Source organism: Cupressus sempervirens, chromosome 5, assembly GCF_028749045.1.
Source record: "Cupressus sempervirens isolate cs-2001-9-10 chromosome 5, ASM2874904v1, whole genome shotgun sequence".
Lineage (NCBI taxonomy): Eukaryota > Viridiplantae > Streptophyta > Pinopsida > Cupressales > Cupressaceae > Cupressus > Cupressus sempervirens.
In genome coordinates this window covers 906779652-906798282 of record NC_143122.1, presented here as the reverse complement: position 1 = coordinate 906798282, position 18631 = coordinate 906779652, and positions in this window count along the sequence as shown.

Below are 18631 nucleotides of genomic sequence, written 5' to 3'. Positions count from 1 at the left end.
GTTCTTCAATTTTAAAGTCTTGTCTATTAGGTTGCTTTGATTTTATTTTCATACATTTTGCCTCAAAATTAGAAATATGACTCCTCCACAAAAATTGAACGAATGCCCTGGATTTAACAAAACCATCATCAATCAAAAAATTTCTAGCAACCTTCTCTATGACAATATCCATCTCCTTCCCCTAGTAATCCTCAACAGTGAGTTCTAAGAGTGGCATTGGGATTTCTTGAGACATTCCTTCCTCTATTTCTAATGTTGTTATTAAAACATCATGTTGGTCACCCATTTGTTTTAATTGCTGCCTCAAGGAATCTACATTATCAAAATGTATTGGGGTTTGAGAGGGAGATTATTCTTCCATCCTTGATGAAGATCCCTCTTCTAACCTTTTCTTCTTAGTTGTTGGTTTTGAAGGTGGGTTCTTTGAATATTTCCTTTAATAAACTGGCACAGGATGTGCCCCCACATTTCTAGCAGCTACATATCCATCATTTCTCTAGAGGGTGCATTGTTGTGGACTAATGAAAATCCCACTTACTAGTCTTCTCTCCACCTTTATGGCTTTATTTGGATATGCCTTTATTAATGCCTCATTTTTCTCATTCAATATCTTCATAATCTCAACAAAATGTGTCATCAATTTATTTATTTTATCTCCCCAAATTTTAATTTCACCCAAAGGATCATATTTATTATCTAATGCATTAATAAATTTGAGAACTCTACTAAAAACCCTCCATTTTTATTTCTTTACTTCCTGATATTATAAAGAAAACTCATTTCATATTATATCTGTAAAGTGAGAATGGGATTGAGCCATTAGATACTTATCTAAAAACTTACCTAGTTGTCTCCATCCTCTCTTGGTTATCACAAATGGTGGGCAACTATGAAGCTTGGAAAAAATGTTCCTCTAGATCTTCCCACTAGTTATCTCTCTTTGAGCCCTCCAACTTGCAATAGAAATTCAATAATACCTATCTTTAATGGTACTTGGTAGGGAAGGGCATGAGGTTTCCCTTGGAAAACATATAATCTAAACATAGTGGAAATAGAATATGGGATAATATCCCCCTAATTGTGTCTAATCTTCAAACCCTTAGCACGATCTTTAGGCCTAATCAACTCCAGTACCAGTTTAGGAATTTGAGGGTTATATTGAACTAATTATGCCCTCATCTTAGATTGAAAGCATAAATCAAAATGGACAAATATAGCATCAGTGACTACCCAAGTCATATCTACACTCCATAGTTAGACTGGTAAGTTTTCACCATCCCTTTCTCATTCTAATTTCATGTCTTTTCCAAAGATAGAAACACTTTTAAATAGACACATGTACATAAGGAAAGAATACCAACCAAAAGGTTTATCTACCTTGCCCTTTCTTATGCCAATTAACCCATTATGTATCTCTTCATCTAAATGGGAAGCAAAGTCAAATATAGAGCTCATTCCATGTTGTAATATTTGTGCCATCATGAAAACTAGTGGCATTGGAACATGCTCTTGTTCATCCATGCCAAAAATCTTATATAGGGAAATATATAGATCCTTTTCCCTAGAGTCAAAATATTTCCTTAATAGGGGCTTTGTAGTAGATGTTGTCACCAATGTTAGATGCCCTACCTTAACAAAATGTTCTTGCAGTGGTCCACCTCAAAGATATACTCTTTGTGCATCATATCTGTCCTACAAATCATTGAAGTCAATCTTCTCGTGTAGAGCGATGTTGGGGTTCAACATAAATACTTCTTTGATTCATTTAGTTGTGACTTTGAAAAAATTATCTCTAGAATGGTTCTTCATGGCTTGAAAAATAGGGTCATATCTCTTGGAAAATATTGTTAGTGGATCAACATCCATAAAAAAGCCTGGTATAACAAGCTTCCTAGTGTCAAATTCCTAGACATTGTTGAGTGTTGTATCATGAATTCTTTTTGAAAACCATTTCTTAAATAAATCTAGACCACCCATTGATGTTTTCACATCCCTTAACCAATTTCCTACATCATAGAAACCTTCCTCAATTTTTAACCTAGGTCTTCTTGGGACCAACCCTTCCCTTTAGTAGTTTCATTTGTAGAGGCAAAAAGTTGTTTGAGAAAACTATCAAGAAATTTCCTATAATGATAGTCTATCTTTCTAGAGGAATCCCTTTGTGGAGGAATTTTATCTACTTATAAATCTTTAACCAAAATTTCTCTATAGAAATATGGAAGTACCTACCAATGTTCATTGCACAATTTTGATTACACCAACACTAGTCTAGTTATAATAAATTACAATCTAAAAATTCAAGAATTTAAGCTCTGTCTACTCTGTGTTATGTAGTGTCATAATGTGGGATAAACTACATACTTTATGATGAATTCAATGGCATGAGGGGTGTCTTAATTGACCATTAATGTATTCAATAATTGAATTGTGCATGTAGTATAATAGAATTTGAAAACTGGTCATTGATCTAAAAAGAATTTGATGGTTGTGATTCAAATTTGATACTAAGTCATATTTTCACCTAGTGGGACACATGGAAATTTCTTTCTTTGGCTTTGGTTGTAATATGAACATCTTAAAAATAGAGAGATAATGATAACCACTGATCATTTATTTATCAGATGATCAGGGATAACTATGATTTTTTTAGTATTTCTTCACAGAGTAGTCCCACTAAGTATATGTGTTACTTTATCACTTTCTCTCTTTGGTTAATCACCCTCTATGTTTCTTTTGTGATCATGCAACATCCATTGATCTATTAGATATTGAACAATCAAGATTCCTGCCTATTGAAATGTCATAATGTTGGTCCATAGGGACACGTAGTGATTTCACTCTTTGTCGCAAGTCTTAAAACTTCAGCATATCTTCAAAGAAACAAAGCAATGCTTGTCAATCATTTTTTGATCTAACAGTTGGGAATAACATCTTAATATTGTACGAGGTGAATTAAGAGTGAATTTGGATGTGCCACTTGGTGTTTTATGATGACATTATTTCTTTTGAAGCTTGCAAGACACTTGGTCCAACCTTGGACACGTGTCATGTAGTCATTTTGTCACTTTGGTTAAAGATTAGTCACCTTGAGATAATGGTACTATGAGAATAATCAATTTCACCTTTGATTGGAGATTTTTCCTATTTAACCATCCATTTGGGACCCACAGGAACATGTGGTAACTTCTCTCATTTTTAGAAGGCTTAAATTCCAAGTACCTTTTCATGATGAGAACATGACGTTCATAGATTCTCATCTTGATCAATGACCAGGAAGTCACTCCAACCAAAAATGCCTAGCTTGAGTTATAAAGCTTTATAAATCAGAGGTTTTCAATGGGCCCACCATATCCATGTGTCAACATGTCACTATGTTTCTATTGTTAAAATACTCTTAAGTTTTCTAAACAAAAAAATGACAAGCATTGATCCTTTTAACATTTGAGGGATGAGATTATCATGAGGATTGCTGTATTTTTTTGATCCCATCGAAAAGATGTCAGAAGATCACATTGTCACATAAAATAAAGAGACAACACCTTCACAAAATGATAAAGTGAGAACTGTATATCTAAGGTAGATTGATTTCCATTGAAAATAATTTTTCACTTGGGTTAACCAAACATATTTAACTAGAACAAGCTAACTAGGATGTAACCATGGGTAGAGTAAAACATGAAAATTAAAAGAGTTAACCCCATTCTTCAAAAAATTAAACCTAGCAAGGGAAATAACCCTATCAAAGGATTTAAATTAATACAAGGGTTTCCAAAAAACCTACATTGTATTTAGGGTTTATTTAAAACATCCCACCCTAGAAAAAAGTTATGACTATTAAAATTCAAAATTATTCAAGCATAAAAACTTTGACCTATGATGTTATGCTTGAGCTTTAGATCATAGGATCAGGAGAAAAATTTATCTTTGAGGAATAGAATTACAATTCTACATTCAAATCTTAGAAGGTATTTTGGGACACATTTTCACTTTTAGAAAATAGACCTATGACCTTGCATTCATAACTCTTAGCATAAAATTGGAACATACTTTCATCTTAATCAAAAGCCTCTCATGATGATACACTTTAGCATCTAGACATAAGGTCAAAATGCTAGGATAGTATCCTTTATGATGCTACACTCACACTTAGTATTTAGATCAAGAAAGGATATGAAATATTCTCATTATTGATTTATGACCTCTTGCTAGGAAATAAGACTTGGGAATATTAGAATGTCAAACCTTGGGATAAATTTTTCAACTAAGTTCGTGACATGGTTTGAAAAAATTCAACATAACCTTGAGTTATAAAATATGATTTATCAACTTTAACCCAGCTTAGGGAATGGGTTAACTAATTTAAACATTTGAAAACTAAGACCTCTAGAACAAAATACATGAAAATGCTAATTTCATACATCTACCTAATTGTTATAGTTTTTTTCAATTTTTTTGGATGGTGAAAATACAAGCCATCATGATCATTGCATTTTAACCATCTTTCCTTATATCTAATAATTACATTATAACTCCCCCTTTGACTATGATACTTAACTTCTATATTTACTCTCTCTTTTACATATATATCTATACAATTTCCTTACTCTTCTCCCCCTTTGACATGAATGACTAATGTGTCAAAACTTATATACAATTCAAAATTTGTACTACATTACCTTCATGGTTACTGCTGGCTAGTGATATATGAGATGAAATCATCAAAGTAATGGGAATAAAATAAGGAAAGTAAACTATGAGGGTGGGGGGGGTGTTGGGTTAATCAGTCCTTCAAAAATTTAACCATAAATTAATTCACCACACATCCATCTCATAATTTTCATGTAAACTAAAATAGCTAGTTAAACACATTCATCCATAGTATGAAAGAAAATAACATTCAACACATGTATGACATAAGATATTTGGTTACCCAAAAACCCTCCAATGGAAAGGTAAAACTAGGGTGGGGAGGACACCGACAAATCTCCACTACTATAGTAATAAAGTGTATCCAATAAAGGTTACAATATTTGATCATGAAACATGATCTATCTTATGAAAGGTCTAACCTATTAAAGGATTACAAGATTGTTAGATCTTGCCCTGTTAAATGATTTCAACACCCTATTAGAAGTGTTCCTAATTAAAGGACTTTAACTTACAATGAAGTAAGTACCTTGTTAAAGGATTTATAACAGCCTATTAAGAGATTTAATTGATTCACCTATTAGAATGTCTCAACAATGATCCTGCAGTTAGCACATTGCTACTAGATAATATATCACCTTTTTCCTGATGTGTACTTGATCCTCACTAAATAGATGTATCTCTTCTATCCTCTAATTCTTTTCCTCTATTCTCCTCTAATTGATTCTACAATGTATCTCAATTCACAACACCTTAGTCACCATGAATGCTTTGTTTTTGATAAGAAAAATAGGTTTTGAAGGGAATTTGAAACCCTTTACAAATCATGAAATTTTCAAAGAAGCCCAAACCAAACAAAACTATAGTCCAAAGGTGAAAACAAAAATATAGTCTAAAGGTGAAATAGGCCACCCAACAAGACACAATGACTAGGGTGGCATCGGATATAACACAATACTTATCAGCCACACAAAAAGGTTTTGAATGGACACCTAAAACCCCAAATAGGTTTTGAAGGGTGCCTACAACCCTATACGAATTCTAATGAAATAGATCACCAAATAAAAGGTGACCAAGGTGGCAACACATATAAAATAGAACACTAAAACCACAAAAATAGGTTTTGAGCGGGCTCCTATAACCCCATGGTGGGACACACTAAAAAGAAATATAGGCCAAAAGAGCCAAGGGATGCTACAGAGAACAATAGGCCAAAAGCCAGGAGAGCCAAAAAAGGATAGCCACATCAGACTTTCCCTTTTGAACCATTCTTTTTAAACCATAATGCCATATCAAAAGAGGGATTGGAGGGCTTGACCTTTTTTTCCTTTTACTATGGTCCATCCATCCTCCACCAAACCAACAGCCTTCTTCCACTAAAAATTAGTACCATCACAACTAGTTCCTGAAACCCCCAAAGCCAGGGAAAAGGCCACAGAAGAGGAAGTGATAGTAGAAACCTCAGATGGAATAGTAGGAACCATCTTGGAAACACCCAAAAAAGGGACAATAGAATCTAGAGATGGACCAAATACCACCATAGAAGAAGCCAAAGGTGGATCCACCATTAAGATGCCAGGAGTAGACTAACTAATAGAGATAACAGTAGAGTCCATATCAGTAACTGAGACAACAAAATCTAGAGATAGACCAACTACCACCATAGAAGGAGCTAAAGGAGGGGAAAAGCTAATAGAGATAGCAATAGAATCCACACTAGTAACCGATACAACATAATCCAAAGATGGAAAAGTTTCCACCAAAAAAGGAGCTAATGGAGGATCATTCATCAAGATGCTAGGAGAAGATGGTCTATCAAAGATAGCAGTAGAATCCACCACCAAAGTATCTTACTGAGAGTCACCATTCCCCATAGAAGGGACCTTTTGAACTGTATAGTCTTCATTGAAGACCCCCTTCCACCAAGAAGGGAATATTTTTGGTCTAGATTTATTGGAAGAGAAACTGGCAGTCAGGTAACCATACAATTGGTATTTCCTGTAGCAGAAGGGGATACCCTCATAGTCAAGGAGAATATTCCAACTTCCAAGAGGAGAATCCAATGAAATCATTTCTAGGAGTCCCTTAGTGATGTCAAAATGTACCATAATGTGAGCATACATCATCTGAAACACATTGGACATAGCTCTATCAGTCATCACGAATACACCAAGGGTGTTCCCCACCTCCTCTAAGAAATAATCTTCCCGAAGGTGTAGGGGAAGATTCAACATCCTAACCCACAAAGGAAACTTATTAAAATATTCCACCAATGGGTTGAAATCCTTATGCCAAGGTTTAAACATCAAGGGGAACTTCTCTTCCCAAGTGAAATCATAGTTGAAAATGGCATTTCTATCTTCAAAAGTTTCAAATTTCACAATAAAAAACCCCTAACCAAAGGGGAAATCTAGGTAGTCTTCAAAATGATGGGCTCCTAGACATGGGAAATCCATGCATGAAAATCTAACAGAGAAGGCTAGAAACCCTTAAAGTGAAAGATAGCAATAGAGGTTGAGAAATCAACCATATTGTTGGAAATCTTATCAATCAAAGAAGATTTTGTATTAAACCTAAATGGGTTAGATACTGCAATTGACACAGTATCCTGAAGCCTTGAATGCTCTTGGAACCTTGTACACACAATTTAACCATGAATTAGAGCCTTATAGGTAGCCACATTAGCATAGGAAATGGTTGAACCACCCATAGCACTAAGTGAATGAGAATGCCCTCCAGGATCAAGAGAAGACCTAGCCTAAAAAGAAGAAGCCAAAGTGACTACCATAAAGCTAGTCATAGGAGTAGAAGACAAATCTACCACCATAAAGTTAGATGAAAGAGCCGAAGCCAGACTCTAGAGCCAGATCTGGGCACAAGAGCCGAAACCAAAGTTGAAGTAGAACACTAGAGTTCAAACTGGATGCCAAAGCCAAAGTTGAAGCCAAATGCTGGAAAAGTTTGTTACCATGAATACTTTGTTTGTGTATGCAAACTTATCTCTTTTCTCCTTCTAGATTCTTAAAAATTTAGGGTTAGTCTTCCTTAGGAAGACTTAGGTGACTTAGGGTTAGGTATGAATCAATGATTGTAATTCATCCATCTAGCAGCTCAAAAAATCCCTTCAACTAATTGGTTGCATGTACTACATAGGGATCCTCAGTAAAGATTTTTCCTTATCATCCAGGATTGCAAAACAATCCTCAAGTTGGCTCCAAAATAGTTTACATAGTAGTTTATGCCATTACAAACAACTATGTCAAAATTGTATTACTCAACATTTGAATGAATTGACACTTACTATCTACTCATCACATGAGTGACTCAACACTTACTAGTTACTTGGCATATACTATATATCTCTTACTCGGCATATACTATCTAAAAACTTATGGTCAACATACATTACTTGTTTGGCATGAACTAAGTAAATGACATAAGTATATTGTCACTCATATGTCAAAACCAATATGAGATTGACAATCCCCCCTTTGACATGAGTGGAAAAATACTTGGTCATGCATGAACAATCTTAGTATTTCAAACATAACTTAGATAATATCCATTTAGTATTTTTCTTACATACAAAATTTTAAAAGTTCAACATTTTGCAAAACTTATGACTCATCAGTCATACCTCAAAATTCAATAGCTCCCCTTGAGTTGATTATTCTATTCTGATTCTAAAACTGAATACTCCTACTAAGTTGATCTTCTATGCTGACTTATCTCTGTTTGGTCTCCCCCAAAAATTATCTCTCCTTTCATGGAGTCTCCCCCCTTCATTTGTTCTCCCTCTTTTGACACTGATATCATGGATTGTACATGAATTGTGTGTTTGTCCAAGAAAGTTTTATGGGCCTCAAGAATTATCTGTAGAGCTACATCCCAACTATTACATGCTACTTCCAATGATTTTATTTGGATAGAAAACTCAGCAGCAAGTTGAACTAAGCATTCATGTGTAGAAATATGAGGATCTTTCTTCATCACTATTTCTACAAAGGCTAGTTCCTGGTGTATTATCTCCATGTGTGGGGTCAACATGGACTAGATACTGATTAGTGTAGCCTAAATGTTTACATCTTTAGCATGCAAGGCTACCAACTAACCTTGGGAGTTCATCAAAGTCCTGAAGTGCTTTTGATTTTGAGCTAGAGAATTAGGTAGAATAGTACATGTTAGCTTCACATCTCCTTGTAGAGTGTCAATATGTCACTACAATTCTTGTGTGAATAGAGTTGTATCACACAACTTTTTTTAAAGAAAACAAATATTCTCTAATACTTTCATCACACCCTCAATCTTGGTTGCTAACTCAACCTGGTGTAGTGTAATGACACTAGATATCTATTCATCTACATTGGTTTGAAATTTATTCCTGGACCATTCCAATAGTTTGACATGGTATCTAGCTCTTCATCATTGATTTTCCCTACAATATTTACCAACTGCTTAATGATGGGCTTGGCTTCATTAGGTGCAAAGAGGCTGAATGCATCAAGAAATATTTCCTTGATGTCATGAAGTGAATTTTTCTACATGTACTACCTTCTAAGTAGTTCTTGTCACTACAATTCTTGTGTGAATAGAGTTGTATCACACAACTTGTTGTAAAGAAAACAAATATTCTCTAATACTTTCATCACACCCTCAATCTTGGTTGCTAACTCAACTTGGTGTAGTGTAATGACACTAGATATCTATTCATCTACATTGGTTTGAAATTTATTCCTGGACCATTTAAATAGTTTGACATGGTATCTAGCTCTTCATCATTGATTTTCCCTACAATATTTACCAATTGCTCAATGATGGGCTTGGCTTCATTAGGTGCAAAGAGGCTGAATGCATCAAGAAATATGTCCTTGATGTCATGAAGTGATTTTTTCTACATGTACTACCTTCTAAGTAGTTCTTGGTGTTCATTCCTTTCTAGAGCATTCTACAATATGCTCATCTACTCTATTGTGATTGTAGTAAGATCATTGGTAACTCAATCACCTCATCTAATTTGATGTTACCATAGGATGTAATCTCATCAACCTTAGATGTGCTAGGACTTGGCCTTGATGCTTGCAAAGGTGTAGCTTCAATACTCAACATGTAAAGTGCTTGACTAGGAGTAGGAGTAGTAATGTATGGTAAGGTAACCTGTGTCTCTATTGCTATTACTTCCTTTAGCTTCATATTCAAGATTAGATCTTCAGTCCTATCCTTTTTCTCTTTGATCTCTTCTCCACTTTGTGCTTGTGATGTAGGTGCATGACTAGCTTCTTGACCTATTTGAACTAGTGCCCTTTATTTTTAAATTATTATAATTGTAGGTACCCTAGTGTTGATATGTGAAGGCATGATGTCCTTACTTTGGTATACTACCATATACATGGTAGGTTACACCTCTGTAGATTGAGAGTGGGCACTTGATAATTCTTGAGTTTTCTCCCTTATAGATGCCAATTTTGCCTTCTCTATCTCATCCACACTCACTAACATAGGATAAATACATAATAGTGTCTTGGTTTTGGAATCAGTCGGTATCTTTTGCATATCCTCCTTTTTTAGGGGATTGATGTTCTAAATGGTGGTATTAGACACATCCTTAACCTTGACTATATCTATTTGAGGACTAGCACTCAACATTTTTACTACTGGTACATTTTGGTCTGGTTGTTGATCTTCTTCAATTGTTGCCTCTATAGTGCCTTCCCCATGTACTTCCATCATAGATTCATCATTTATTACTTCAACTATCTCTTCCTCTATTTTATCTTCACCTACTTCTTGAGGTGCTTGCTAAATAGCCTTTTGTGTTGTTAGCCCATAAGTTACCTTCCACATTTGTGTGCTTTGCTAGACAACAACTTCAATCTTGTCCCATAAAATTTTAAAATCTTGGTACTTTGGAGAAAATCTTCCTTTGTACTTATCAATATCTTTTGTCATCTCAGATATGTCCAAATCTAGCATTACTCTTGTTAGTGTAGTCTCTCTAATATTTCTCTTTGTTGTGAGACTATATTTCCACCTTTTCTCAACTCTATCATATAGGCTCTTTGGTAGAGAGTTGGAAATCTCAATTGGAGTCATCTTAAAAGTTTTGATCATTGCATATATATAGTCTTTTTCTTTATTCATATCTAACTTCTCAATTTTATCAAACTCAACATATGTGAATCTACTTAAATCAACATTATTCGTAATATTTTCACACAAGTTATCCAAATTAGAAGAGGGACTATAACTTACCACTTTGAATTAGTTGTTATCATCTAACTCTATCATCTCCTCATCTGATTTAGCTAGGGAAATATACTTCCTTCTTTACTTCTACTTAGGTTCATCTCCTTGTTTAGCTATTTTAGATCTCTTTCCTTTAGGCTTCTAAACCTCCTAAGTCTGTAGTGCTATCCTTGGTAATAGGAACTATAGGCTTTTGTTGCGAAGATTTCACAACCTTTTTAAGTTTACTTGCTACTAGCTTCTTTTCTTCTAGGGCAATAGGTTCTTCATTGGCTTCTTCTCCCTCAACACATTCATTAATTTGTGCCTTTTCTTCTGCTTGGTCCTCACCTTGGCCCTCTATGATAGCAAGTGGTGCTTGGATAGGTGTATCTTCACCATCTTCATTATCTTCTTCTTCAACTCCTTCTACCCCTTCACCAAATTTTTCTTTGAGTTTCTTCACAAGCTTATTCTTTTTCCTCATCATAGAAGCTATCTTTAAATCCATTTTGATATTTGACTTTGCTACATCATAGTTTCCAAAAGTAGTAGCATCCTTGTCTACTTCTTCTATCGGTAAAGAAGTGATAGCTGTAGAGGCCTTATCAATATTAATCTCATAAGGCAGATGTTTGAGCAATCTCACCCTTGAAACATTAGCTTGAACATATGAGAAATCAACAAAAAATAGAAAAAAAACATCATTGAAATGCTTCTCTACTAGTGATACTAAAATCCTCTATCTTTATTTCATTGAATTCATAAAGTCTTCAAAATAGCTAGTCACTACACTCTCAAAATTATCTTCAAGATACTCTATAAATTCACCAATCTATACTGCAATTGATCTGTTAGTCTTCCAAGCTACTTTCCCAAATGTGGGAAATGTGTTCTACAAAATAAAATATTATAAAAACAAGTATTGAACCAAATTTACATTATGCAATTTTTTTTTTCCTTATGGCTCCCAAGTTCTCAGACAATTGTTGGAGTTGTAACTTGACAAGGTCATAAGAATGGTCTTTCTTCACCATCTTGTAACACAAATCCATAGCCATACATGGTACACTATTTATCCTACTAGGTTAAAAGAACTTATGTGTAATAATTCTTACTACAAAAATGATTAAGGGATTAGAAATTGTGTCTATGGTCATTCCTCTCTTGTTCCATAGTGCCCCTGTATTCTTTTCAATTCCCTCTTTTGCATCACTCCTCATTGTCTTAGGTCTATCTAGGGTTGAATATCCTATCACTCTATGAACGATACTCTTTGTGATTTTTTATAGGGCCATCCTCCAACCATACAAAATTTTGATGAATTCTACTAAGAACAATCTTAATCTATTATGTTTTGAACATGTTTGGAAAATCTAGGGCATAGATTAACTCGTTTCTCTCTACAACCTTGAAATCTTCTTTTAATACTCCATTCTCACACAATTTTCAATATAACTCTCTTATCTCCATGTCTCCAATGCTTCCAATCTTACAAGTGTAGCAACATCTTACATATTTTATCATCAAAACTTGTGGTGGTATCATTAATAATGCTCCATACAAGTCTCATTTATATGAAATGTTAGGAATTACCTGAAAATGTGGTTGTTTGATCTCATTACTTATCAATTGAACATTCAAAACTTCCTTTCCTTCCTTAACCACAAAAACATAAGAACTAGATTCCATAACAACTAACTAGGGCTTGTGAAAATTCAAATAGCTTAGCTTGACACACAATAAATACCTTAAAAGTCTGATGAATGGTGTTAAATACTAGTTGAATTTGGTCAAAAAATGCTTGAAATGATCTCTCCAAATCAGCTTAAGCTATTCATGCTATCTTATATCTTCAAATGATTGCAAATGAGTCAGAAATCAACCATATAGCTCTTAAAGCTTCACAATAAATACTCAATGCTTACACAGATGTAAGCTCAACTCCAATAGCAATTCTAACTCATTCAGTGTAAGGTCCCTCCTTGCATGTGATTATTAAATATGAATTTCTCCATTAAATTAATCATAGGAGATTAGAATGGATGTGAGGTAATTTTCTATGGTTTAGATTTCCTAATGAAAATTAAGATTAGTTGATACGTTCATGGTTTAAATACTCCATGATTTGAGAACTACTACATCACCTCAATTGTTTAAACATTAATTTGAACTAACAATGATATGAGGTGTTTCACTTGATGATGATGATGTTGATTATGGTACCTCAATGATTAGATTATACACATTTCGATAGTTCAATATTCTTTATTGGTGATGATTATGATGTTTAGGTATATGCATGCCTAATGATGATTATTCTAGAATTTTAATCTAAATTAACAAATAAGTTATGTTATATTATTATGTAATTATTTATGATTAAATGGTTTCAAAAATGAGAAAGGGTTATTTAAATAAAAGTTGATGGTTTTTTTTTTATTTGATTATCCAAATAAGTTTTTATATCTGTGATTTTTCTTGAACTACTGATGTATGAAATGAAGTGTGCAAGATTATTATCTAGGAAATCTAATGGAGAATTAGAACTCAACCTTATGTATAGTTTGTGAAAACTAGGGTTGAGTCTAATGAAAGATGTAGACCCTGTTGTTTCATATTTCTACTATATAGTAAATTGAATGTGCGTATCATTTTGTAATCATTAAGAGTTAATGTTTTGTAATAATGATTTTATAGTGTCAATTGAAACTCATGATTTATATATTCATTTCAACATGATAATTAGGGTTAGCCAAGTAATCTAAGAATTTGAGTTGGACTAGGTTAGTGACCTAATATTAATTAGTTAGTAATAAGGACTAATTACCTTAATTAGGGTTTAGTGATAAATTTGCATTCTTAGAGTTTTTGGAAAATCCAAATATTTCAAGAAATTTTATAGGTCCTTAAATAGTCCTAGAGGCCAAAAATTATGAAAACTAAGTACCTAGGGGGTATATGTATGGGTTGGGGGCATTTTCCACCCCTCTAGCCCCTTTTGTTGACTTTTGTGACCACCCAATTGTCCAATTTTTGCTTTAATGTGAAAATTAGAGTTTCACCTTAGACAAGTTATAATCCACCATGGAGTTTTATTTAATGATGAGGTTAAGTTAGAAGACTCTAGAAACCTTAGTCAAGTGGGGGAGTTATTGTATTTTGTAAGTGGTTGAGTTGGGAGCTAACAAATTTGAGGGTGGAAGAGTGTTCATCCAACCTCTAGATTTAGAGAGTAAAGTCAGGATTGAAGGAGAAGGAAGGATAGATCTTCTCAAATTTTAGTTTTCCATAACCATATTGTGCAGGTAGGAATCCTTCAAGTTTGTTTCTTCATGCCATGTTTAATTTCGTAAGTAGGTTTTTGCATATGTGTATTTGTGTACATGATGAATATTTTTGGGATGGGATTGTAATGGGTTTTCCTTAATTTTTTCCCTTCATGTTTTATGTTTTTATTTTTGAGGGAAATTGTAAGGGATGTGTTGGCATTACTCACCCTCAAATAGGGCAAAAGTGGCCATGTATAGGAGAAGGGTTTCAGTTGGACTTCAATAGTGTAGAGTCTCTCCTCATGATGAGGAAAGGAGAGAGTAGGGTGTTATGGGCCCTTACTCATCAGTACAAACCATGTTTGTGTTTTGGAAAATTGAAAAGTGAAAGAATGAAAGTTCTTGTGATTATAGCCTTGAAAAGGCATTTGTAATGGTGTTGTGTCTGACATCTCCTGTCTGAAAAAATCCACCTTCTCCCTAGTCCGGTTTGATAAAAAACCTATTATACAAACTTGGGATGGGAGTAAATGGGTTGAATGTGTCTTTGTGTTAAATCTATTTGCCTCCTATTTAGTTTTGTTATCTCCATAATCATCTTGATGAAATTGTAGATTTCATAGTGGCTACCTTGTTATGGAGCCAAGCAGGATCTCAAAGTTGTTGTTTTCAATTTAAATGTGTTGGGAGAATTCTCCCTAGGATAATGATCCTATTGTAAAAATGTTATTGTTAAACTTTTTTTTAAAAATGATTACGATCTTAGGTTTTCTTCCCTGTTTCTTTCTCGGGGCAATCCTTGAATCAAATGATTGAATAAAAATGGAGTATTTTCTATTTATATGATATTCTATGTGATTAAATTTATATGCATATATTTTCAGTGAATGTATGCAATGATGTTTTACCTTTCCTATATAATCTTTACAAGTTTAAATCTATATTCATATGATCAATGGTAATTACATGAAATGATGATATATATTAAGCTATGCAATTTGAGTTCAAACTATGTTAAGAAAATTCAACTACATGAATGATAGATTATCTTGTATTTTCATAATTGTTGGAAAGAAAAATAGTCATTTTCAATTACATCAAGACAACATCAAACTCATACTATAATTCAACTTAGAAAAAAAAAAGTCCCCTTTGGTTAACTAAATAAACTTGAAAATCTACACTTACAAAAAAAGGGGCTTGGAATTTTTTTACCTCCTTAGAGAAAATATGCTTTCTACCCTTTATATGGGAAATATATTAATTCCCTTGGATAGAGCATATTACCCTTAGATCCTTTCATTACCCTTTTCTATTATTTAATTAATAATATAAAGTAATTAAACAAAAAATAATAATAATAATATGTATTAAAAAAACTATCCTATGTTTATTCTAATTGTTCACCTAATAAATTGTTTAACTTAACTACCCCTTCCCCCTAAGTCTTCATCTACCCCTTCCCAATTGGCTCCAAGTCTCCAACACATGGGAAACTCCACACCTTACTATCCTTGCAAGTACATCCCTAGGCATTAGTTTGGAGGTGAGGATGAGAAAGGAGTAATGGTCTTTCAAAAAAAAACATGTATTAAAGGTAAAACCTTTGGGCCACCTCATGACATCACCTCCACTCCTTAAAGTCTTCCTTGGTAGGTGTCTAAAAACATAGGAGATGGTATGCAAGTGCTTGGTTTGTTTGGACAGTGTGTCACATCCTTGGGAAGCACCATGGTGGTTGGTAGGGATTAAAAGGGAAGGTGGGGATAAGTTTAGAAGGAGTTTTGGAGGATAGATTAAAGGGAGTAACATAGGTGGGGTTAGTTGGGTTAGATGGAAGTCTAGTTAGGTGTAGTGTTAATAAAGGTTAGTTTTGTGTTAAAATATTTAGCTTTAACATAATGTTAGTAGTTAGTGTAGTGTTAGGAAATGTTAGTAATTTTTAGTGTTAGATTATTATTAGTTAAAGTTAGTTGTTAATTTTTGATGTCAGAATTAGTTTATTTTAAATTATTAGATAATGTTAATTTATAATTTTTGTTTTATAAGTTTGTATTTAGAGTTTTGTATTTGAAATTTGTGTTAATGAAAATTTTGTTCCATTTCAAATATTAAATGATATCATATTAGAAGTGTTAGGATATTGGGATTGATTAGTTAGAGTTGGTTGGAAATTATTTCAATAGTAAAGATTAGAATATTAGGAAATTGTTGTGGGTTAGTAACATTCATATTTGATGGTGCTATTTTATTTATGACTATTCATAAGGTTAGTGAATAATTTAGGTATTATTGAGTAAGTAGGATCTTATAGTGTTTTATGATTTGGATATGGCTAGGTTGTGTTAGGCTTCAATAATATGGTTTTATAAATAGATATGGTAGATAATAAATAATAGAATCTAATTCATAGTATTATATATTGGAATTATTTCTTCTCTTTTATAGTTTTCAAAATTAAAACTATTCTACTTAGTGGAAAATTAAATAGGACTTAAGTTATGGAATAGGGTCATGGGTTGAAGCTAAAAAAGTGCTAGGGCATGTAATTACAATAATGTTTTCCAGTTGGTATAACATGGAATTATTATTTGATGATTTGATAGGATGAGTGTGATGTTTAACAAAAATAATAAACAAGAAAATAAATGGGGGTCAGGATAGAATTTTGATATTCAAAAAATGTTAATGTTTTAAAAAGGTATAGGTTGAAGTTAACTAGATAACTTGATAAGTTTGATTATGCTAGAAGATAAAGTGTATGTTGTAATTAGTCTTATAGTGAATATTCTAGTATTTTTAGTTAGATCCAAACAGGTTATGATCATATCCGAAATTAAGTATTAATATGTTATGATGGACTAACCTTTAAATGCAGAAATAGATTCTTGTAAGGATTGATCTAGTATAGTGTTGGAAGGGATAGCATCATAGTCAAATTATGAACTTGGAAACCCTAAAGTGTAATTTGAATTTTAAGTCATACCTTTTTAAATTGAACCTAATTGTTAATCGATCAACTGATTCAAACTAGAACTAAGTATTCCCATAGTGTTAGGACTTCAGGGGTTCAAACCCATACAATTTGTGAAGATGTCAACTTTGCATCTTAATGATGTGTATTCAAAACTTAATTTAATCCTATGTCATCCTTCCATAACCAAATTATTATAACATGTATTACCATAGTGAACTATTAATCTTTAAAATAAAAAAATTGTTGGTGTGTTTTTGCCCCATTATTTTGGGGATGACACTTAGCTTCCATGTAATTTCATTCACACTCAGAAACCACTATGAACTCAGCCAACATATCACCTTCAATAGCTCGTCATCAACTAACTTTTACTCGACAACCATAGTGAAACTTTTCATAATGATCTTTTTAGAACTCAATCATTGGAACTGATGTATAATTGAACTTTGAAATATCAGTCCTATAAATACCTCTTAATTGCCTAGTTGGGGATGGTGTGATCCCATCTGAACTTGATGTACTACAATCTTCTTTCTTCTTCCATGTCTTTTTCATCTACATTTTGACTTTTTCAATATCAATCTTTTTGTTGCCTTTATTGAACTCACTACTAGGTATTTTTGATCTTGTTGGACAATTTTTTCTTATGTGACCAGTCTTTAAACAACTAAAACAAGTAGTTTGACTCAACCATTTTTGTAGTCACTTCTAAAATGTGTTCTAATACAATTTTCAACATGTCCATACTCTTGATAATAGTGACAACTGTACATTGTATTGTAGTCCCAATTTTAGGATCTACTAGTATGGCTTACCTTAGCTTGCTTGTTTGCTCACAAGTTAGGCTTTGATATGTACTCATATGCTCTATGTCCATACTTCTTATAGTTATAGTAGTATCTTTCAAATCTTTGTGTGCTTGATGTCTTGGTCTTACATTCATGTGCCTAATGTCCTTGCTTGTTGTACTTGTGGTAGTGACCCATGAACTTTTGCTTAAGATTCTAATTTGTAGTCTTTCTTTTGCAAATATTAGTAGTATGTCCTAATTTTCCACAATTATGACAAGTAGGTTCGAAGTTCTTACCATTGTTGCTCCTTTGTTCAACACTTTTAGATGATTCTCCTTCTTTAGTGCTAGTATAACCCAACCCATTAGTATCACTATTGGATCTAGGAGATCTCATCAATTGCTCAAAAAAACTTGATGACTTCACTAGGTCTATTGAAACTTTTAGAAAATTATTTGTCTCTTTTTAGAGCATTTCCTAGTTGTTTATTCTACAACTTCAATGTTGTGATCTTAATATCTTTTCCATTTAATTCAAGATTTGCAATCATCATTTGATTCACTACTTCCAGTTGTATGTGAGCAATCCTATTCACCTCCAATGTCTTCTCTTCTAGTCTGTTGGTTAGTATCCTTTTGTCATCTTCAATTGTGCCTTTGTCCTCTTTAGCTTTCTTTTTCTTCTCAATCACCTCACATATCTATACTGATTGGACTTCTTGT